The following is a 22,056-nucleotide window of genomic DNA, read 5'->3' on the forward strand; positions in this document are numbered from 1 at the left end:
AGCTTATATTCTCTTTGTTATTAAGTAATTGTTCATAGCTCAACTAGCATCCATTTTCAATTTAACACAAAAATTCATAACCGAATGTTGTTTATCTTAAGCTATCATTATATTATCAAAATTGAATTAATTAAACTCATACAAGCGCTATCAAAACCAAAATCTATGTCTAGCATTACTCAAGGTTTATACTAAAAAAACAACAACAATCTAACCCCTTAATTTCTACTATGGCCGAAAGCTTAAGACATTACCCAACTCAAAATTTTGTCATGGGTTAAGCAAAGAACTTAAGAACTAACTCAAAATATACTAAAATTTCAAGAATTAGCATGAACTACTCACCTTATTTTGAGTTCAAGATCACCGAATGGTTGTTCTTTTCTTTCTTTAGAATCGGCTAGGAAGAAACATGGATGAAGACTTTGTTTCTTTCACCCATTTCCTTCCTTTAATTATTATTTTACTATATTTTAAAGTCATTTAATTATAGCTAATGCTAAAATAAAATTCATATATTATATACCAACTAACAACATGGCCGGCCACTAACAATAAAATGGGTAATTTGACATGCAAAACCCTTCCTTTTAATACTTTCATTATATACCATCTTTAATTTACCTATTACCTTTTTCATTTTTCTCACATAAGTCCTATTTGATAATTTCAGTATACAATTGACAAAAATTAAAGCATGAAATTTTCACATATGCATGTTCATGCACAATAAACATAGAAAATAACAGTTAATTATTTTTATGACTCGATTTTGTGGTCCCGAAACCACTTTCCGACTGGGATAAAAATTAGGGCTATCACAGAAGCCTTTCATTTATCGGTTACTGGGCCGAAGCCTTTTCATAAATCATAACATTGGGCCGAAGCCTTTACTGTAAATGGTATGGCCCAGAGGCCCATTTTGATATCACATGAAATACCAATGAATATATGCAAGCCCATTTGGGGAGACTACTCAACCCACCATTCGCTACTCTCCACTCGTACCAACCAAGCTCTCCATGTGGGGAATAACTCAACCCACCCAACCAAACTCTCCACTGGCAGCATAGCTGCTTTATCATATAACTGGAGGCCTAGCCTCTTTTAATAACTGGGGCAAAGCCCTTTTCACACTTCCTCCATTTATATAAAACCCAACCCATGCATAAAATGAGTATATCATAGCATATCATGTGCATCTCATAACATATCATGTGCATACCATGCCATATCATGTATAACAACATCTCATGCATCATATTCATAATTAAACCCTAGGGGTAAAATGGTCATTTTTACCTAGGGGCAAAATAGTCATTTTTCATATTATAAGGGTAATTTCGAAATTTTACCAAATATCATGAGATTTCTATGTTCATTAACAATTATTAATATTTCCGAGTGTTTAAACAATGGTCTTTAACCCACTTTATCAAATTCGAGCTTTTGGGCCCAAACCCCTAATAGGCCCTACGAATGCCGATTTAGCCCACTAAGCCTACTTAACCCAAATTTTACAACAGTATTAACCGTGTCAACATGAAACTTTTCCAAATTCCATTTTCTGTCCATTTTACCCAAATGGGCTCGAAAGCCCATTGGGCCTAATTCTAGCCCATTGGAGCCCCACCTACCATCGGGCACCAAATTGCACTCTTACCTGTTCCATCGATCCAAACACTGATCATATCGTATCTATCACCTCTCTAACCAAATGCAAAATCTCAAGTTCCCAAAATGCCGAAATTTTAGCATTTCGGCTTCTCGCCGAATATTAATCTAAGTTGCTGCGAGGGTTATTACACACCTGTTTGGAGAAGAGATCACTACACACCACGTGCTTCACCTTGATAGAACCAGTAGGGTTCAAACCACCCTTAACCAACAACCTTCACCTATTGGCGACAATCTACACAAAAATCCCATCCATTAGCAACCTTACAAGTAATAAACTTAGACTAAGTGTACTCCTTACTGAAATGTAAACCAAGAGAGGAGAATAACAACTTTCGGCCAACCCCAAAACCACCTATAATCAAAGCATGCGATGTCACGCACGTTCTCCTGACAGCAATCGATACAAAGAAGGGATTAAAGAGGGAGACCGCTATAGAAAGAAGAAAGAGGATGACACCACAGTGTACCCAAAAACGAGGACAGCCTTAGCAAGGCTCCACAATTGTTAAAAACTCAACAAACCAAAAAGGAGCTCACTTACCTTGATCAAAGTAAGGAAAGATTCGGTAGAGAAAGGAAGATATTCGGCTAGCACCAAGATAAGCCTGAATGAGATGAAAGGGAGAGGGGCAAGTGGTATTCAGCCAAAACTCTAAGGAAAGAAACGTAACTGAGAAATAGAGAAGAGTCAGAGAGAAAAGAAGAGAAGGAAGAGAGTTTTGGCACAGGCTTGAGAGTGAGCTAAAGAAGTGTATTCGGCACACAGTGAAAACAAAAGGGAGAAATAAAATAAAAGAATTTTGGCTTAATCCCGAAAGGCACCAAAAGGAGTCAGCAAAAGAAAGAAATGGTAACAAAAGGAAAGAAAACAAAACCCGAAATAGGTTAGGAACTATTCGGCACCTATACTGTTCTCAATTGCCGAAAACACACTCCCCAAAACCCCTTGGCCGAATTTACACTCACAAGCACTCCCATTCGGCTCAGTGTTTTCAAAGATAGATTTGAGATCGGGTTATTACCAGTTGCGAATTCGAGATTCGGATATACCCAAAACTGCTTTCAGAACGAGATACAGCCACTACGAGTTCTTAGTGATGCCGTTTGGGCTCGCTAATGCCCCCGCGGTATTTATGGATTTGATGAATCGGATCTTCAGGCAGTATTTGGACCGGTTCGTGGTTGTGTTTATTAATGACATCTTGGTCTGTTCAAGAGATGAGACCGAACATGCTGAGCACCTGAGATTAGTGTTGCAAATTTTACGGGATAAGCAGTTATATGCTAAGTTCGGTAAGTGTGAGTTCTAGTTAAGATTCGAGTTGACCCGAGCAAAATTTCAGCCATACTTAACTGGAAGCCTCCGAGAAATATTTCTGAGGTTTGGAGCTTTTTGGGACTTGCCGGTTACTACCGACGGTTTGTGAAAGGTTTCTCGATGATAGCCACACCGATGACAAAACTACTTCAGAAGGATGTTAAGTTTGAATGGACAGAAAAGTGTCAGAAAAGTTTCGAACAGTTGAAAACGCACTTAACGGAAGCTCCAGTACTAGTGCAGCCCGAATCAGGCAAGGAGTTCGTCATTTATAGTGATGCATCCCTACTTGGGTTGGGTTGCGTATTGATGCAAGAAGGTCGAGTTGTGGCCTATGCGTCGAGACAATTAAAGCCACATGAGAAAAATTATCTCAAGAGCATAATGAGACTTTAATAAGTTAAACTTGTGTGAACTAGCTCAAGAGCCTAGAGGAACAAAATTGGATAAAGGGAAGGAAAAAGTGATTGAATAGCCATTGAAGCCGTTCGACAACATCCAAGGTAAGTTTTCGAGTAATGGAACTTAGATTATGATTTGATTAGATCATGTTTTAAGCAAATCAAAATCATGCTCTTTGTGTGTGGCTATTGAGCCGAAATTGCAAGTGTGAAAAGTGCCTTGTGTTTGAGTTTTGCTAATGAAAATGAAATACGAATGTGTCATGATTTATTGATAAATGTGCATGGTTATTCGAAGATGTCCTGCTAAGTCCCAAGGCTTTGTGCTAAGTGACTATATCCGGACTAAGATCCGAAGGCATTTGTGCGAGTTACTAATTCCGGGCTAAGCCCAAAGGCATTGGTGCAAGTTACTAAATCCGGGTTAAGTCCCAAAGGCATTTGTGCGAAGTTACTATAACCGGGCTATGTCCCAAGGCATTTGAACAGTAGCTATATCCGGTTAAATTCGAAGGTACGTGATTCGGGAATGAATGATCTTGCTGTAAAAATTTCAGTTAATACGCGGTAAAATCCCAACAATGAGGTATGTTTCAGTATGTGCTTTGAATTAGTTGAGCCCTTACAAATGAGTATTCGCCGGTTGATAAATGAGCTACTACCTTTGGCTAAGTTGATCTTTGTGTATGAATATAAGGGTTGGTAATGTGAAGTAAGTATGATATTGAGAATTCGTGCATATGAAATTATCTGCTTAGCTACATGAATGCTATCGTTGGTTGTGTCTAAATTCTTTGCTCAAAACTTACTAAGCATTTAATGCTTACTCGCTTCTTGATTCTCTGTTTATAGATTTTGGTTCTTCACTATCGGACTCGGGATTTTGAAGTCGAAGTCGCCCACACTATCAAAGCTCCTTTTGGTATACTTTTGGTTGAACTTTGAAATGGCATGTATAGGACCACCCTTTTGTTGTTGGTCATGAACCCTTCGGTTTTGTGTAAATTTGGATAGCCATGCGAAAATGGCTTAAATATACTTTGATCATAGCATTATAATCATTTTGTATGTTGTCCATCGAGAGGTATGGAAATGTTGGCAACGGTTAGCAATGGGAATGGTTATTCATGATCACTTTTGGTATATGTATGACAAACTCTAGTTGATCCATGAAGGATCATGAAATAGGTAAAGTTTACCTTAAAAATAGATGCTGGCAGCAGCAGTGATGTGGATGTGAAAAATCACTAAAAATAGTAGGAATGGAATTAAATAGTGAATAAATTATGTAATCTAACCTTGATGAATCTATTTTCATAGGAAGGTAACGAAACGTTCATATAACAGTATATTATGAGATGTTAAAGTTTTCGTGAGACAGGGCCAGAACGGTTTCTGGATCCCTTGATCTGACTTTGGAAATTCATTATAAATTAACCAGAGACATTTAGAAGTCATTCCAATTATGTATAGATTCCTTTTTGAGTCTAGTTTCTATAGAAACAAACGGCATCAGTATTGAAGCCTGTACAGGGAGATAAACAGGTCGTAATGCATGAAGGTCAGTGTAGTCGCACCCTGTAACAGGGGAGACTTTAACTAATAAACTGTACTAATTGGTCGAACCAAAAATTCTAGAAAAAAATATGTAGATGGACATATGAGTCTAGTTTCAGGGAAAAATTACAAAACTGATTTTCGAGTTTTGAAACTCAAGATATGATTTTTAAGGTGACAGTGACACAGTTAGCCAACTGCCTGGAAATTTTTAAAATGGACTGTGAAAATGAGTGGTTTAAGCCCGTTAACCCCTCATGTCCGACTCCGGCAGCGGTCTCGGGTACGGGGTGTTACACTTAGTGGCGTCACTTAACCACTTTGCCAGGGGCTCTCTTGTGTCACATTTTACCCACATCTTTTGATAAGGCCACCTATCCAATGCCCCTAACTCCTTAAGTCCAAACTTCAAAAATTCTACTGGGTTTTGGCCAGCACATGGGCCTTCCATAGGCCCATTTACACACTCCAAATATGAATTTCACAACCAAATACCAAATTTTTAAAAAGATTTACCAAATTCTCAGAAATTATGAAAATCTCAAAAATCAGGGTGTTACATTACTTATTAACTATACGAGCTTACTAAGCTTTATAGCTTACTTTGTTTATTTTTTCGTGTTTTATAGTGAATTTCAAAGCTAGCTCAGACTGGAAGTCGTCAGGGATTGTCACATTATCAAGCTTCTACTTTGGTATTTTTGAGTTTATGTTTTGGTTATATGGCATGTATAGGACTTATGGTCATTTTGGTATATGTTAGTAATAGATTTAGCCAATTGAGTTGGCTTGTAAATGTTAAGTGTTTGGTTTGTATACAACCGTAAAATTTGGCTTAATTTGGGTATGTATATATATGTGTAAATGGCCTTTATTATGAGTGTGGTAGTTGCCATGTGAATCCTTGTTATGATTGGTTATTTGTGAATTGGTAGTTTGATCATCAAATGTTTGATAAATTGAGATTGGTATGCTTTTGGTTTTAGGTACAATGATGCTTAATTGAAAGTGACCATTAGGGTGATTTTTGAATGTGAATTTGGTATGAAAGCGTATGACTTATCTTGACACATGAGTGTCTTATGCTTGATGGTATAGATTTAGCATGAATTAGGCTTGGTTATGTTTGGTTGGAATGCTTATTTATGCTTTGTGTTGTGCCAATTGGTATGGTATAGGTGTATGACATTTGGGTGAGAAATATGGCTTGGTATTTGTCCACATGAGCGGAGACAAGGACGTGTGTCTCAGCCGTGTGTGACACAAGTGACACGATCGTGTGTCCCCCGGTGTTTAATTTGAAATCAAGTCGGTATGCTCCACATGGCCCAACACATGGGCGTGTGTCTTGGCCATGTGGCATAAGTCAGTATATCTTACAAGTTTGGCATGGCCTAGCACACGGCCTGACACACGGGCATGTGAGGCTATTTCGAAGGGCATACGGGCTGGTAACAAGGGCATGTGGTTGGTCGTGTGACCTAAGTCAGAGAGTTACATGGGGTCAAACAAGGGCTGGGACACGACCATGTGATCCCAATGTGAATGGCCACATGGCTTGTGACACGTGCGTGTCTTTGGCTGTGTGAGACACACGGCCTGGCCACACGAGCTTGTGTCCCTTTTATTTTGTAAAATTTTCTAAGTTTTCCAAAAATTTCACAAGTTACCAGTTTAGTCCTGAACCACCCTGAATGCATGTTTAGGGCTTCGTAGGCTCGTATTAGGGACAATGTGAATGATTTTGAATGATGCTGATTTGGAATTTGAAAATGTATGTGAAATGTATGGTTATTTGCAAAATAAGTTTGGTAATGCTTAGTAAGCCTATTCTGGCATTGAATAATGGTGAAGGGTGTTACATTTATTTGTATCAGAGCTATAGTTTAGTCAATTCTAGGACTAACATAGCGTATGTGAGCATCTAGCTATACATGCCATATATAACCTATGATAGTGTGATATCTCTTGACGGTTTAAAACGTGTTTTAATATAATAAATGGATCCCAATTGAGCTGTAGCTAATGATGTCGAAAGTAATGCGCCAACCTCCGTTCACGGTGTAACAGCCCATTTTTCAGTGAAAATCGGAACAATGGTTTCGAGATCAAAAATCCAATCCGAAAATAAAATTTATTTTTATTCTATTACATGGTCCATAATATGTTGGAAATGTCATATGAAAATCCCGATAAGAAAATTTTATCGATTATGTGTTTAATTAGGGAAAGGACTAAATCGCATAAAATGTAAAAGTTGAATTCTAGTAGCTATAAGGATTAACTAGCTATGGAATTCAAAACTAGAGATCCTTATATGGTAATTAGGCCATTCAAGAAACGTATGTAGATATTTTGGTGACTCATCTATGGAAATTTAGAAAAAGGTCAAGGACTAAATTGGAAATTAAAAAATATTTAATTAATTAAAAGATGATAAAAGATATCATCTTTTTTTTTTATGTCATCATCAACCTAAAATACATGGAATCCTAAGAGAGAGAGAAGAAACTTTCATGGCTTAATTGGGTAAGTTTCCTTGTCCGGTTTTTAGTAATTTTGATATTTTTGAAACCGGGATAGCTTAATCTATCAATTTGGGGGATCAATTTGAAAAGTAATCAAAGTATAAAAATTGAGTCATGGATGAATATGCTGAAAATTAGAAATTTATCGTAGAAAATGAAAGGTTGTTGATAGATAAACAACTTTTACAAAGTGATTTTTGATGAAATCATGATTTAGGGACTAAAATGTAAAGTTGTGAAATTTGATTAAAATTTTTGAATTTTTATGAATACATGTGCAGTAAATTTTGTGATGGATTTTTTGTTAGGCTAGGAATAGGGAGTAAATTGTACATATTTCATTTTCCGAGCCTAGGGACGAAATTGGAATTTATGGAAAAGTTAGGGGCAAAATGTTAATTTTGCCTAGGACGTAAATTGAGTCCAAATGAGTATGAAATGTGTGAAATTGATGGTTAAATTAATTTAAATAGATCCACACAACACAAATTCGAGGTTAGATTGAGGAAAAGAAAGGGTTTCGGATTAGTAGATTTTAAACGAGAACCAATGTCAAGGTAAGTTTGTGTAACTTAATCGAGCATGTAAATATGTTAAATTGAATGTTGTGTTTTTATGAAATGTGACTTATATTGATGTTAATTGTTTGATTGCTATAATGAAGAATTGAATACATGTTTGTAACTGTGAAAAATAAAATGGGTTTAAGCTCCGTTTGACTATTGAATTCTGATGAATATATGTGCTTTCCTAAAATGAATGAGGTCCTCCATTTGTTGCTAACAGCATTTAGTTTGGACGAATAATCTGTAACACCCCTAACCCGTATCCGTCGGTGGAAAGGGGTTACGAGGTATTACCAAACAAAACACAACTTTCGAACATTCATGGATATACATAGAAATTAATTATCTTAATACATCACATTTGAATAAAAACTAAATCAAACTAAATTTTACAGGTTACACATAAATTACATAACATTCCACCATAAATGTTATTATAAGGCCGAATATAAGCATAAGGATTAAAACATCTCATTAAAAACCTAAGTTACTATTCATATGGTCATTTATTAAAACTATAGCCGAATATATATATAACATGCAAATATACACATGCCTTATTTGATGTCAACTTCCATTAACAGTGGTCATGTTCCAAAACTAATTCAACATTCACATATTCGGCTAAATATGTATATATATGTATCCATATATCCAAACAATCCACTTTTAATATCAAATACATGTTATCCCAATTTGTCTAACATCCACCGAAAACTAATTCACCTTATTGCCGAATTAAAAAATGGTTGTTTCACATGCTATTCACACACTTAAAGTCATATTTAAAATCAATGATTAAAGACATATATATATCCTTACCTACTTCATCACATAACCAAATATAAATACTTCAAATCATAAACATTTACCTAATATATCCCATTTATATATCAAGCATATCATGTAACATCCTGATTTTCGGGTTTTTCGCGATTCTTGATATTTTAGTAAAGTTTTTAAAAATTTGGTATGTGGTTGTGAAATTCATAATTTGGGTATGTAAATGGGCTTATGGCAGGCCCATGTGTTGGCCAAAACCCGGTAGAATTTTTGAATTTAGGACATAAGAGTTAGGGGTACGAGCTAGATGACCTTATGTAAAGTTGTGGGTAAAATGTATCACAAAAAGAGCTTTGGTAAAGTGGCAAGGGTGACGCCACTAAGCTCCTAAAAAGGTGGCTTGTGGAGCATAGAGGAAGACTTGGGTTCGATTCCCTGTGTTGGCAAATAAGGTTATTTATTTTTATGTGCAGGAAGGGTAGGTGTTGGAACCCAAGTGGATTCTGTTGGAAGAGTTTGAATTAATAAAGTGCGTGGATTAAGGAGTGATAAGGGGAGAGATTTTAGGGATGATGGAGAGATAAGGGGGACCGTATCTAGGAGAGATTTTAGGAGATTTGAAATGGGAGAAGTGGTGGCTGGTCAAGGGGAAGGTTTAGAGCAAATTAGGCTATTGGGGTTTTAGGGTGGCATTTTTCTCTTTTTTTTCTTTCTTTTCACTTGTCGGGATTGTTCTTAAGCAAATCACTCTCATTTCTCTTCCATTATTTCTTCCACAAACTCTTTTCCTCTCATTCTTCCTCTTTTTCATTCATAGTAAAAGCCGAACCTATCATTCTTTTCATTGCTAACCGAATAGCAACAAGCCAAATCCCGAAGGAGTCAAGGGAAGTCGATTTATCTATAAAGGTATACACTTGTTATTTTTCCTTTTAGCCAATTCTTGTTATTTCAAAAGCCTTTCAACTCTTTTGTCAACACCCTTTTTTGGTCCATAACCACTTTTTCTTCAGTGACCCAAAAGCCGAAAGCACAGCACCCTTGGGTGACTTGGTGGCCGATTCTTAGGATCCTGGTGGTGCGATTTCTGCTAGTGTTTTGGAGCTGGGACTGCGTTGAATCAGAGTTAGCACAGGACTGGAATCATTTGGGTAGGTAAACCTTGGTAAGTGCTCGTGCCCTTAATCAATTCGGTATTATGGAGGTTAAGAAAAGCCGAAACCCCTATAGGTTAGGGAGGTGGCCGAATGTGTAAGTATTGTTAATAGATGGTTCTTGATTTGGTTCTATTATTGTGAGCTGATCTATTAACGGTTGATTATAGGAGAAATCGTGTAGGAGATCTCGTCGAGGAATATCGCAAAATAGGTGTGTAACGAACCCTTTTTCATAGCTTGAAATGATAAATGCCGAAAAGCCAAAATGCCGAAATTCTGGCATTTCGAGGACTTGTGAGCAAGCGAATGCTCATTGGTTAGTTAGATTCGCTAGGTTGATGATCGGGAACGTTGGAAAAGGTAAGGGCATGATTTTTGGCATTACGGTAAGTTGGGCCTCGAGGGGCTGAAGTTAGGCCCAATGGGCTTTTGGGCCCATTTGGGTAAAATTGGTAGAAAATGAAAACCTATTAAATTGCGCATTAAGACTGGTAACACCATTATGGAAAATAGGCTAAATGGGCCTAGATGACTAAATCGGCTATGAGGGCCCATTAGGGGTTTTTGGCCCAATAACTCAGTTTCACTAAAAATGGGCTAGAATCGTTGTTTAAAACATAAGAATGGTTAGTAACTAATAAGGAACATGGAAAACCCTAATATTTGGTAAATTTATGAAATTACCCTTATATTATGAAAATGACTATTTTGCCCCTAGGTAAAAATGACCGTTATACCCCTAGGGTTTACTTATAATTTGATGCATGGGATTTTGATATACATGATTGATATGATATGCACATGATGTATTCATAAATTCATAGGGTTGGGTTTTTATATAGATGGAGGAAGTGCAAAAGGGCTTATGCCCTAGTTTATTGAAAAAGGGCTTATGCCCCAGTTTATTAAAAAGGGCTTATGCCCCAGTTTATTAAAAAGGGCTTTGCCCCAGTTTACTGAGAAGGGCTTTGCTTAAGTTATTAAAGAGGCTAGGCCTCCAGATATATGATAAAGCAGCTATGCTGCCAGTGGTGTGTTGGTTAGGTTGGTTGAGTTATTCCCCACATGGTGTGTTGGTTGGTATGGGTGGAGAGTAGAGGATGGTGGGTTGAGTAGTCTCCCCAAATGGGCTTGCATACATTCATTGATATTACATGTGATATTGAAATGGGCCTATGGGCCATACCGGTTACAGTAAAGGCTTCGGCCCAGTAATATGAAATATGAAAAGGCTTCGGCCCAGTATACGCTGAGATTGAAGTTGGGCTTCGGCCCAACAGGCTGATATTGCTTTGGGCTCTGAAAGGGGCTTGTTACAAATTGAGTTTCCAAACTCACCCCCTTTCCTTAACCTTGCAGGTGAGCCTTGATTTGGGGACTTGGAGCCGGAGGGGATTCAGAGTGGCCACGGTGATCGCTTTTGGGCTTTTAAATAAGTGTTTGGTTTTCATTAAAGTTTGTTTTATTTATTAATTATTTTTGGGTTGTAATAAGGCCATTTTAACTTTATTCTCTTTCTTTTCTGGGATTATTTTATTTTTAATAACTTTAAACTGGTTGATAATAAATGGGCGAGACTTAGGATGCGTTTTCAAAACGACACTTGTTTTCCGAACAACACAACGTTACGATTATTCTATTTCTCAAAGTTATCCACTTAAATAAATTTCAAATCAATATAACCAAGTGTGGCAATGGTAGTGGCCATGTCTAGGATTGGATCCATTCGAAGAGCTTGGTACTTAAGCAGCCTTCATGGCTCACCTCCTCTGTTACGGATTCTTACCTGGTGCCCAGCTTCCATTCACTTTGTTAGCTTAACAAAAGTCGGTTTTTAACGCACTAAAACGAAACATGGGTTTTTAACTTCAATGTGGCACGTCAGATTCGGCCATAATGTCTGGGCTGGGTTTGGGGTGTTACATATCATTCAACAAAATATCCAACCACAATTTCACATCAAACCAATTATATCAATCACGTATACTTTGGCATAACTTTATCAACATTAACAATATATTAACCATGGTTCACATATAAACACATATAATAGTTGCAACATCAAAACCACAATCAAACATGTTCATGGCATATTCAAAACTTAAAACCAAACTTATCATGAATAAACAAGCCAGTTTCACATGGCTTATATACATACAAACCAAAATCCAACATTTAAAAAGTATGTTCCAGCCTATACATGCCATAGCTCAAGTTCAACTATATAAATACCAAGCAAAGGGATAGTGTCTTTGAACTTTCTTGACGATCCCCGAGCTTGTAACTTGAATCCAAAATCTATAAAACAGAGTAAAAAAAAATACACAGAGTAAGCTAACTTAGCTTAGTAAGCCTTAAGCAAATTAAACAATTAATGCATAATATCATCTCAATACTAAATCATTTCAATCAAATAATTCAACTTATACATTTGTCATCACATTTAATTTCAAACTTTTAATTCCATACATATTTAACATATAATTTCATAGAAAAATTCCTCCTTGACCGAATGCTCATATGATCAAAATAATTAATTATCATCCAACCTTTAGAATCAAGATGTCAATAAATAACTAAATGTACATACACTCATATACACAAGCTCAAAAAGCGTAATATAACATCATGTACACGAACTATTCATATGGCTGAATATATATGGTCTTGTATACACATATTCAAAGACCAAATCCATAATATTCATATCGTTCGATCATAAGACTGAATAGACATACCATAATCACATATATACTTCATTTTCATCACACATGATTTGTAACAAATAATCAAGTTATTTACTTACCTTATTTTAAGTAGGTAGCAAGTTGATTCATACCTGACCATTTAGCTAGTTTAACGTATTCAAATACCACATCATCATTAAGTCTTTTAGGCATAAACTTATAATTAATCACTGGCATAAAGCCTGTTAGGCATAAGCTTGTATTTTACATCAGCACAAGGCCTGCTAAACTCAAGGTTTGATTTTATACACCGGCAATAAGCCTGCTAGACATAAAGCTCGATTTAATTCACCAGTACAAGGTTTGCTAGGCTTAAAGCCCGAATATCACTATTATAAAGTTGTCTCATAAACAATTTATATATCGAAAATTCCAAATATGCCATATAGTTCATACAGACTTTCAGATGTTATAACTCAATCAAATTAGCTCAAATACATTATTTCCATGCTTAATCATATTCGGCTAACTCTACTATAAATCTATAAATTCCAAATAAGCATATTAACTCATACATAATTAGAATTAACAATATCTATTTGCTTATAGACTTACCTCGGACAATGAAAAACCGGTATGGATCGTCTAGTTAACAACTTTTTATTCGCCTGATCTAAATCCGATCTTCTCTTTTCTTGATCTAAATTAATATAAATTAAACTTATTAAATCAAATATTCAACCAAATTCATCCAAAAGCACACAAATGGGAAATTACACTTTTACCCCTGATATTTCATAGTTTTTACAATTTAGTCCCTATTGCATAAAACACATAATATGCACAATCTCACAATAACATAGTTAGGGTGAATATTCCTTATACTCATACTAGTCCATATATTACATTTATTTCACTTTTTATTCCCTCAATTTATTATTTTTACAATTTAGTCCTAATTACTCAAAATCATCAAAAACTCCAATACAAAACATTTTAATCTAAAACATATCTTTAATATTTCATCATCAAACATCACAAAACACAAATATTCATCAATGGCATAACTCAAAACATTCATCAAAATCATAAATTCTAGCATGGGTCGGATAGTATTCGAAGCAACGGTCTCAAAAACGTAAAAATTATCAAAAACTGAGTTAAACTCATACCTTAATTTGAACTTCAAGTTGTAGAACTTAAAACCACAACCTAAGATTTCTTTTTCTTTTAGTTTCGACACTAACCAAGAACTATGAAAGCTTATTTTAATTTTATGTTATATAATTACATATATTATTACATGTTTTACTAAATTAACCTTTATAAAAATATATAAAACCTTTATATTTCATGGTCATTACCGTCCATGCTATAACCATTTAGTCAAATTGCAACATAAATGCTTCAACTTACAAAGCCATTAATAATTTGGCCCTTATGCTTTTAACTATCAAGTGGTTAATTTACGCGATTAAGTCTATTTATTTAATCGGACACTCAAACAACAAAATTAAATCACGAAAATTTCACGAATATAAATTCACACGAAATAAACATAGAAAATAATTTTTAAATATTTTTTTACTTGAATTCATGGTCCCGAAACCACTGTTCCAATTAGGGTCTAAATCTGGCTGTTACAACTCTCTCCCCTTAAAGATTTTCATCCCCGAAAATCTTACCCGTGAATAGGTTCAGATAATGTTCCCTTATTACAACTTCTAGATCCCACGTTGTTTCCTTAACTCTGTGTTTATGCCACAGTACTTTAACCAATGGAATTTTCTTATTTTGCAACTCTTTAATTTCATGAGTTAGAATGCGAACTAGTTCTTCTTTGTATGTCATATCGAGTTTTATCTCAACCTCAGCCGGGCAAATTACATGTGAAGGATCAGATCGATATTTACGGGGTATCAAAACATGGAATACTTTGTAGATCTTTTGTAACTTTGGTGGCAACAATAATCTGTAAGCAACTGGTCTAATACGTTCTATAATCTCATACGGCCTAATGAACTACGGACTTAATTTGCCTTTATGACCAAATCTGAGTATTTTCTTCCAGGGTGAGACTTTCAAAAATATTATATCCCTGATCTGAAACTCTATATCTTTACGTTTCAAGTCCACATATGATTTCTGATGATCTGATGCTGCTTTTAGACTTTCACGAATCACTTTCACTTTCTGTTAAGTTTCTCTGATCAAATCTACCCCATGTATCTTGTTTTCACTGAGTTTAGTCCAATACAATGGTGTACGACATTTACGGCCGTATAAAACCTCGTAAGGTGCCATTTTGATACTCAATTGAAAGCTATTATTGTATGCAAATTCAATCAGAGGTAGGTATCGTTCCCACGTACCTTCAAACTTCAGAATACAACATCTCAACATATCCTCAAGTATCTGAATGATTCGCTCGAACTGACCATCTGTCTGGGGATGAAAAACAGTGCTAAAATGCAGTTTAGTACCTAATGCATCTTGCACTTTCTTCCAAAATTGCGATGTAAACCTCGAATCTTTATCCGACACAATAGAAATTAGTCTCAAAATCTGAGAAACATATAACTCAACAAGTTTATCGAGTGAATAATCTGTACGAACCAGAACAAAGTGATCTGAGTTATTCAATCTATCCACAATAACCCAGATTGCATCTTTCTTGCTCGTTGTCATCGGTAAACCAGATACAAAATCCATCTTAACTTTATCCCATTTCCATTCAGGTATCATGATTGACTGTAGCAATCTAGAAGGTACCTGACGCTCGGCTTTTACTTGCTGACAGACCAAAGTCAGAAATGTCTTGTTTCATACCTTGCCACCAATAGTGCTGTTTCAAATCATTATACATCTTCGTACTACCCGGGTGAACAAATTACCGATTGTTATAAGATTCGTTCAAAATTATCTGAATCAACTCTGTATTTCTTGGAACGCATATTCAATTTTTGAATCTCAAACAATCATCAGCATCAACTCAAAACTCTGAATCAGCATTTAAATCACATTGAGCTCATTTTGTTATCAACTCATTATCAACCTTCTGGGCATCACAAACTTGTTGAACAAATAACGGTCTTGCTTTCAATTCAACTATTATTGAACCATCATCAGACATAACCATATGAACATTCATTGCACGCAAAGAAAATAGTGATTTTCGACTTAAAGCTTCAGCAACAGCATTAGCCTTTCCCGGGTGGTAGTCAATCACAAGCTCATAGTCTTTTAACAATTGTAACCATCAGCGTTCTCTCAAATTCAGATCTTTCTGAGTCATCAAGTATTTTATACTTTTGTGATAAGAGTAGGCATGACATTTCTCACCGAACCGATAGTGGCGCCATATCTTTAATGCAAACACAATAACTGCCAATTCTAAATCGTGTGTCGAATAGTTTCTTTCATGTGGCTTCAACTGTCTTGAGGCATAAGCTATAACTTTGCCTTCCTACATCAGTACACAATCCAAACCATTTAAAGATGCATCACTATAGATAACAAATTCTTTACCCGATTCTGGCTGAACTAGAACTGGAGCTTCAGTCAAAAGGGCTTTCAACTGATCAAAGCTTTTCTGGCACTTTTCTAACCATTTGAATTTAACATCTTTTTGTAATAGCTTCATCATCGGGGTTGCAATCATAGAGAAACCTTTCACGAATCATCTATAGTAACCAGCAAGTCCCAAAAAACTTCAGACTTCAGAAATGTTTCTCGGAGGTTTCCAGTCAAGTATTGCTGAAATTTTACTCGGATCAACCCGAATACGTGATGCTTGTCCCAGAAAGCTAACTTCGTGTAACCAGAACTCTCATTTACTAAACTTCGCATACAACAGTTTTTCTCGTAAATTCTATAACACAAGTCTCAAATGCTTGGTATATTCGGTTTCATCACGAGAGTAGATTAATATATCATCAATGAACACAACCACAAACTGATCTAAATACTACCTGAAGATCTAATTCATCAAATTCATAAAAATAGCAGGTGCATTAGTAAGTCTGAACAGCATAACCAGAAACTCATACTGTCCGTACCTCATTCAAAAAGTAGTTTTCGATACATTGGAGTCTTTAACTCGCAACTAATAATAGCCAGATTTCAAATCTATCTTCGAAAAAACTGTAGCTCCTTTCAGCTGATCAAACAAATCATCAATCCATGGTAATGGGTATTTATTCTTTATGGCCACCTTATTGAGCTATCTATAATCGATGCACATTCTCATAGTTCCATCTTTCTTTTTCACAAATAGAACTGGCGCACCCGAGGGGGAGAAACTTGGTCGCGCAAAACCTCTATCAGTTAACTCTTGCAACTGTGCTTTCAACTCTTTTAATTTAGTAGGTGCCATCCAGTACAGAGCTATTGAAATCAGAGTCATCCCCGGTACTAACTCAATACCAAACTCTACCTCTCGGATAGGTTTGCGGAAAATTCTTTAGGAAACACGTCCGGATACTCGCACACAACTGGTACAGATTCAATCTTCTTTTCAGTCACTTTCTATCAAGCACATAAGCAAAGTAAGCTTCACAACCTTTTCTCACATACTTTTAAGCTAACATCAATGATATTACTACTGGTAAACCACTCAGATCATTAGATTCAATTCGAATAATCTTGTTGTTCTGACATCTCAAATCAATGGCCTTTCTTTTGAAATTAACAATGGCATCGTGTAAAGTCAGCCAATTCAATCCCAAAATTATATCGAACTCGTTGAAAGGTAACAACATCAAATTAGCCGAAAAGCATGAATCTCGAATTATCAGCGGTCAATTTTTACACACTTTGTCAACTAGAACACACCGGCCCAGGGGGTTTGATACTCGAATCACAAATTTAGTAGACTCAACAGGCAAAGTAGTACTGGATAATAATGTCTCACACACATATGAATGAGTCAAACCAGGATCAATCAATGCAATAACATTAATATTATAAAGAGTGAAAGTATCGATGATATCATCTAGGGACGAAGCCTCCTCGCGGGCATGTATAGCATATGCTCTAGCAGGTGCATGAGCCTCAGATCAAACTGCTGTATCTTTCATCCCTCTCTGACTACCACTTACATTACCCGAAAGCCTGGGTGGTCTGCCTCGTACTGACATATTATTCGGTCTTACGTTTTAAATAGTGTTTTGCTCAGCTAACATCGGACAATTTGAATAAAATGATTCATCGATCCACATTTCAAACAAGACCGATCATGCAATCTGCAATCTCTAGAATGCCATTTACCACAATGCTTGCACTCGATTCTATTCTATGGAACATTACCAACACTAGCTATCAAAGTGGCTAGTGAACTCATAGGGGGTCGGTCTCGATCTCGTCTATAAAAGCCCGCAGTATCCTTAGATCGACTAGAATCATCTCTGAACTTCTTCGATACTAATTGAAAAGTCTTACCTGATGATCTTTTACGAAAATCTCTGGCTTCAAAATTAGCTTTTCTTTTCTCTTTCCCGAGCTCTTCGACTTTGCAAGCTCGCTCAACAAGTACTACGAACTCTTTGATTTCAAGTATACCAACCAGCAATTTAATGTTTTCGTTCAAACTGTCTTCGAATCTTTTACACATGATAGCTTCAGTTGAAACACACTCTTGGGCATATCGATTGAGTTTTACAAATTTTCACTCATACTCTGTCACAGTCATACGACCCTATTTTAATTCGAGAAATTCCTTGCACTTTTGATCAATGAATCTATGGCTAATATATTTCTTATGGAACTCAGTCTGAAAGAATTCCCAGGTCACTCGCTCTTTCGAAACCACTGATACTAGTGTATTCCACCAGTGATATACGGTGCCTCGTAGTAGAGATATGCCACATTTTAAGCATTCATCCGGGTACAAGTTAACTCATCAAACACACGGATAGTATTATCAAGCCAAAATTCAGCTCGCTCAACATCATCATCATCAGTAGCTCAAAATTCTTCAGCCCCGTGTTTTTTGATTTTATCAATAGGAGGCTTGTTAAATCTCATCAGATCAATCATTGGAGGTACCACAAGTATCGGAGATGGATTATTCAGGGGTGGAGGTTGTTGTGTAGCCGGGTTAGTTCGGATATATTGAGTAAACCAATCGTTAATCATTTGGTAAAAGGCTTGCTTAGCCTCTCCTCTTGGTTACTCGAGGTCGATCGAGAATCAATCGGCACTGTCCCTTGCAGGGGAGCAGGTGCTATGCTCTCGACATCATCAGCTACAACTCTGTCAGGATCCATATACTATAAGAAAACACATTTTCAAATGTCAGAAGTCATCACACTATCTCAGTATATATTATGGCATGTATAGCTAGACTCACACATGCTACATTAGTCCTAGAATCAACTAAATTGTAGCTCTGATACTAATAAAATGTAACACCCCTAACCCGTATCCGTCGGCGAAAAGGGGTTACGAGGTATTACCAAATGAAACACAACTTTCAGACATTCATCGATATACATAGGAATTAATTATCTTAATACATCACATTTGAATAAATACTAAATCAAACTAAATTTTACAGGTTACACATAAATTAAATAACATTCCACCATAATCGTTATTAAAAGGTTGAATATAAGCATAAGGATTAAAACATCTCATTAAAATCCTAAGTTACTATTCATATGGTCATTTATTAAAACTATAGCCAATATATATATATATATATAACATGCAAAAATACATATGCCTTATTTGATGTCAACTTCCATTATACTCTATTGCTTTACACGTATATAACATTGCCAAGAACTAAACCAAATAATCACACATATTATTATCACTTATAAATCAAAGTAACAGTAGTCATGTTCCAAAACTAATTTAGCATTCACATATTCGGCTAAATATGTATATATATGTATCCATATATCCAAACAATCTACTGTTAATATCAAATACATGTTATCCCAATTTATCTAACATCCACCGAAAACTAATTCACCTTATTGCCGAATTAAAACATGGTTGTTTCGCATGCTATTCACACACTTAAAGTCATATTTAAAATCAATTATTAAAGACATATATATATATCTTTACCTACTTCATCACATAACCAAATATCAATAGTTCAAATCATAGCCATTTACCAAATATATCCCATTTATATACCAAGCATATCATTTAACAAAATATCGAACCACAATTTCACAACAAACCAATTATATCTGTAACATCCCAAAATAGGGCCTAGTCAAAATAGTGGTTTTAGGACCACAAATCTGACATCAAAATATTTATTTTTTGATTATTACGAGGCTTAGAATATGAGAATATGCATGTGTTAAAATTTCATGAAGGAATTCTTTGAGTAAGTGCCCAATTGAAAAATTAGGGACTAAATTGAATAAATCATAAAATTTGGATTCTAGAAACAATTTGCATGAAATTGCTTAAGATTATAAAATAGAAGGTCTTGGGGAGCAATTTGCCCAATTTCTGAGTTTTTGGAAAAAATGGGCTTACATGGATGAAATTTCAAAGAAATGGCTTAAGGGCATTTTGGTCATTTGGCATATTAATGAAATAAAATGAGAAAAAGAAGGAAAAAATCAGACATTCCTCTCCCTTGTCTAGCCAAAGTTCCTAAGCCACCATAGCTAGGGTTTCCAAGCTTTTCAAACTCATTAGTAAGTGCTCCCAAGCCCCGTTTTTAACGTCCTTTGTAATTTTGAGATCCAAGTAGCTTACTCTCTCCATTTCTACCCATATTTCATGCTAGGGTTCATGTTTAAAAATTTACCCATGCATGAGTTACTTGTTTTTTGATGTTTTATGGAGGAATATGAAAGTTTGAGGTGTGTTAAACAACTTTTCCTAGGTGATTTTCATGAAAAACCCCTGAAGGGACCTTTTTTGCAAATGTTGTAAAATGTGTGGTAGAAATGTGAAAATAATGGAAAATGTGGGCTACCATAAAGTGTTCGGCTAGGCTTGAGTAAGGTAGAAATTGCATGAGTTTCATTACACGAGCCTAGGGACTAAATCGTAAAAATGTGAAAGGTTAGGGGCAAAACGGTCATTTAGACCAAGGGTGGAATTTAGACTTGAAATGCATAATTTGGATTGTTAATGATACATTTTTATTGTTATAGACCCTGAGAAACAAATTTCGGAGGTTGATCGTGGAAAAAGAAAGGTTTCAAAATAACCGAAACACGACACCAAAACGAATACCAGGCAAGTTCGGATAACTTAAAGTAAACACTCAATGTGCCTAATTATATGATTTATGAATGCATGATGATTGCATTTATTAATAACATGAAATTCTATGAAATGCATGTTTAAGTATGAATTGTGATAAATGTCTCAGTTGAGGTTAAAAAGGGAATTCGATGGATAAACCATGATTGACATGTGTAATGAGGTCCTGCATGTGTTGCAGTAAAGATTTAGCCTGGACGGGTAATCTGTTGATCTCATTTATAAAAGAATCTAGCCCGGACGGGTGTTCCTTTAAATGGCGAGCCTCCCGAAGAATATGTGTGCATTATGGATTTAGCCCAGACGGGTAATCCGATTAGGATCTGAATTTAGCCTTGACTGGTAATTCAGATCCGAGCTCAATAAAGGTGTTTGTCGTTATAAGGGATTGAGCCTGGACTGTTAATCCCGACATCACCTTATGAGATTATAAAATTGGGGAATTTAGCCTGGACTGGGAATCCCGCCATGAGATGTGAGGTTCGCGGGAGTGCATACTTGAAATGATCATTCATATCAATTAACGGTTAATGGGTATTCCATCGAGACTTCCTAGAAACTTAACGAGATTAACATGACTTATATGTACAAAATGAGATATTGAATGATGAGCTCATCTAAGGTAACTTTCATAGTGCATTGTTATGTGACTAACTCATTGATTGAGTGTATGTGATAGGGATGCCATCCTATGCTCATTGAATTTATTACCCAATTTGATTGCATGCTAATTACTTGGTAAGTTTACTTTCTGGTTATTCGAGCTTACTAAGCATGACAATGCTTACCCCTCTCTTTTCTCTGACTCTCACAGAGCTCAAGGACTCGTAAAGATTGGAAGACAGTTGGAGAGTCAGCATACTATCAAATAAACTAGCTTTGGTATAAAGACATTTCTAAATTGTTCAATGGCATGTATAGGTCTTTTGAGTATTTTTTTATATGTGTCATTTGATTTGCCAAATGAAGGCTTGTAAAGATAAATCTATCTTTTTGTTTATGGCCATAGAGATCGGCTTGTTTTGAAGTAGGCTATGATCTACAAAATTTCCATGCAAGTTTATAATCATGTGCAATGGTTAAATTCCAATTGACAATGAGTCATAAGAACGAGCCAATCTTGAATGTATTAAAG

Source organism: Gossypium arboreum, chromosome 2, assembly GCF_025698485.1.
Source record: "Gossypium arboreum isolate Shixiya-1 chromosome 2, ASM2569848v2, whole genome shotgun sequence".
In the NCBI taxonomy this organism is placed as follows: Eukaryota; Viridiplantae; Streptophyta; class Magnoliopsida; order Malvales; family Malvaceae; genus Gossypium; species Gossypium arboreum.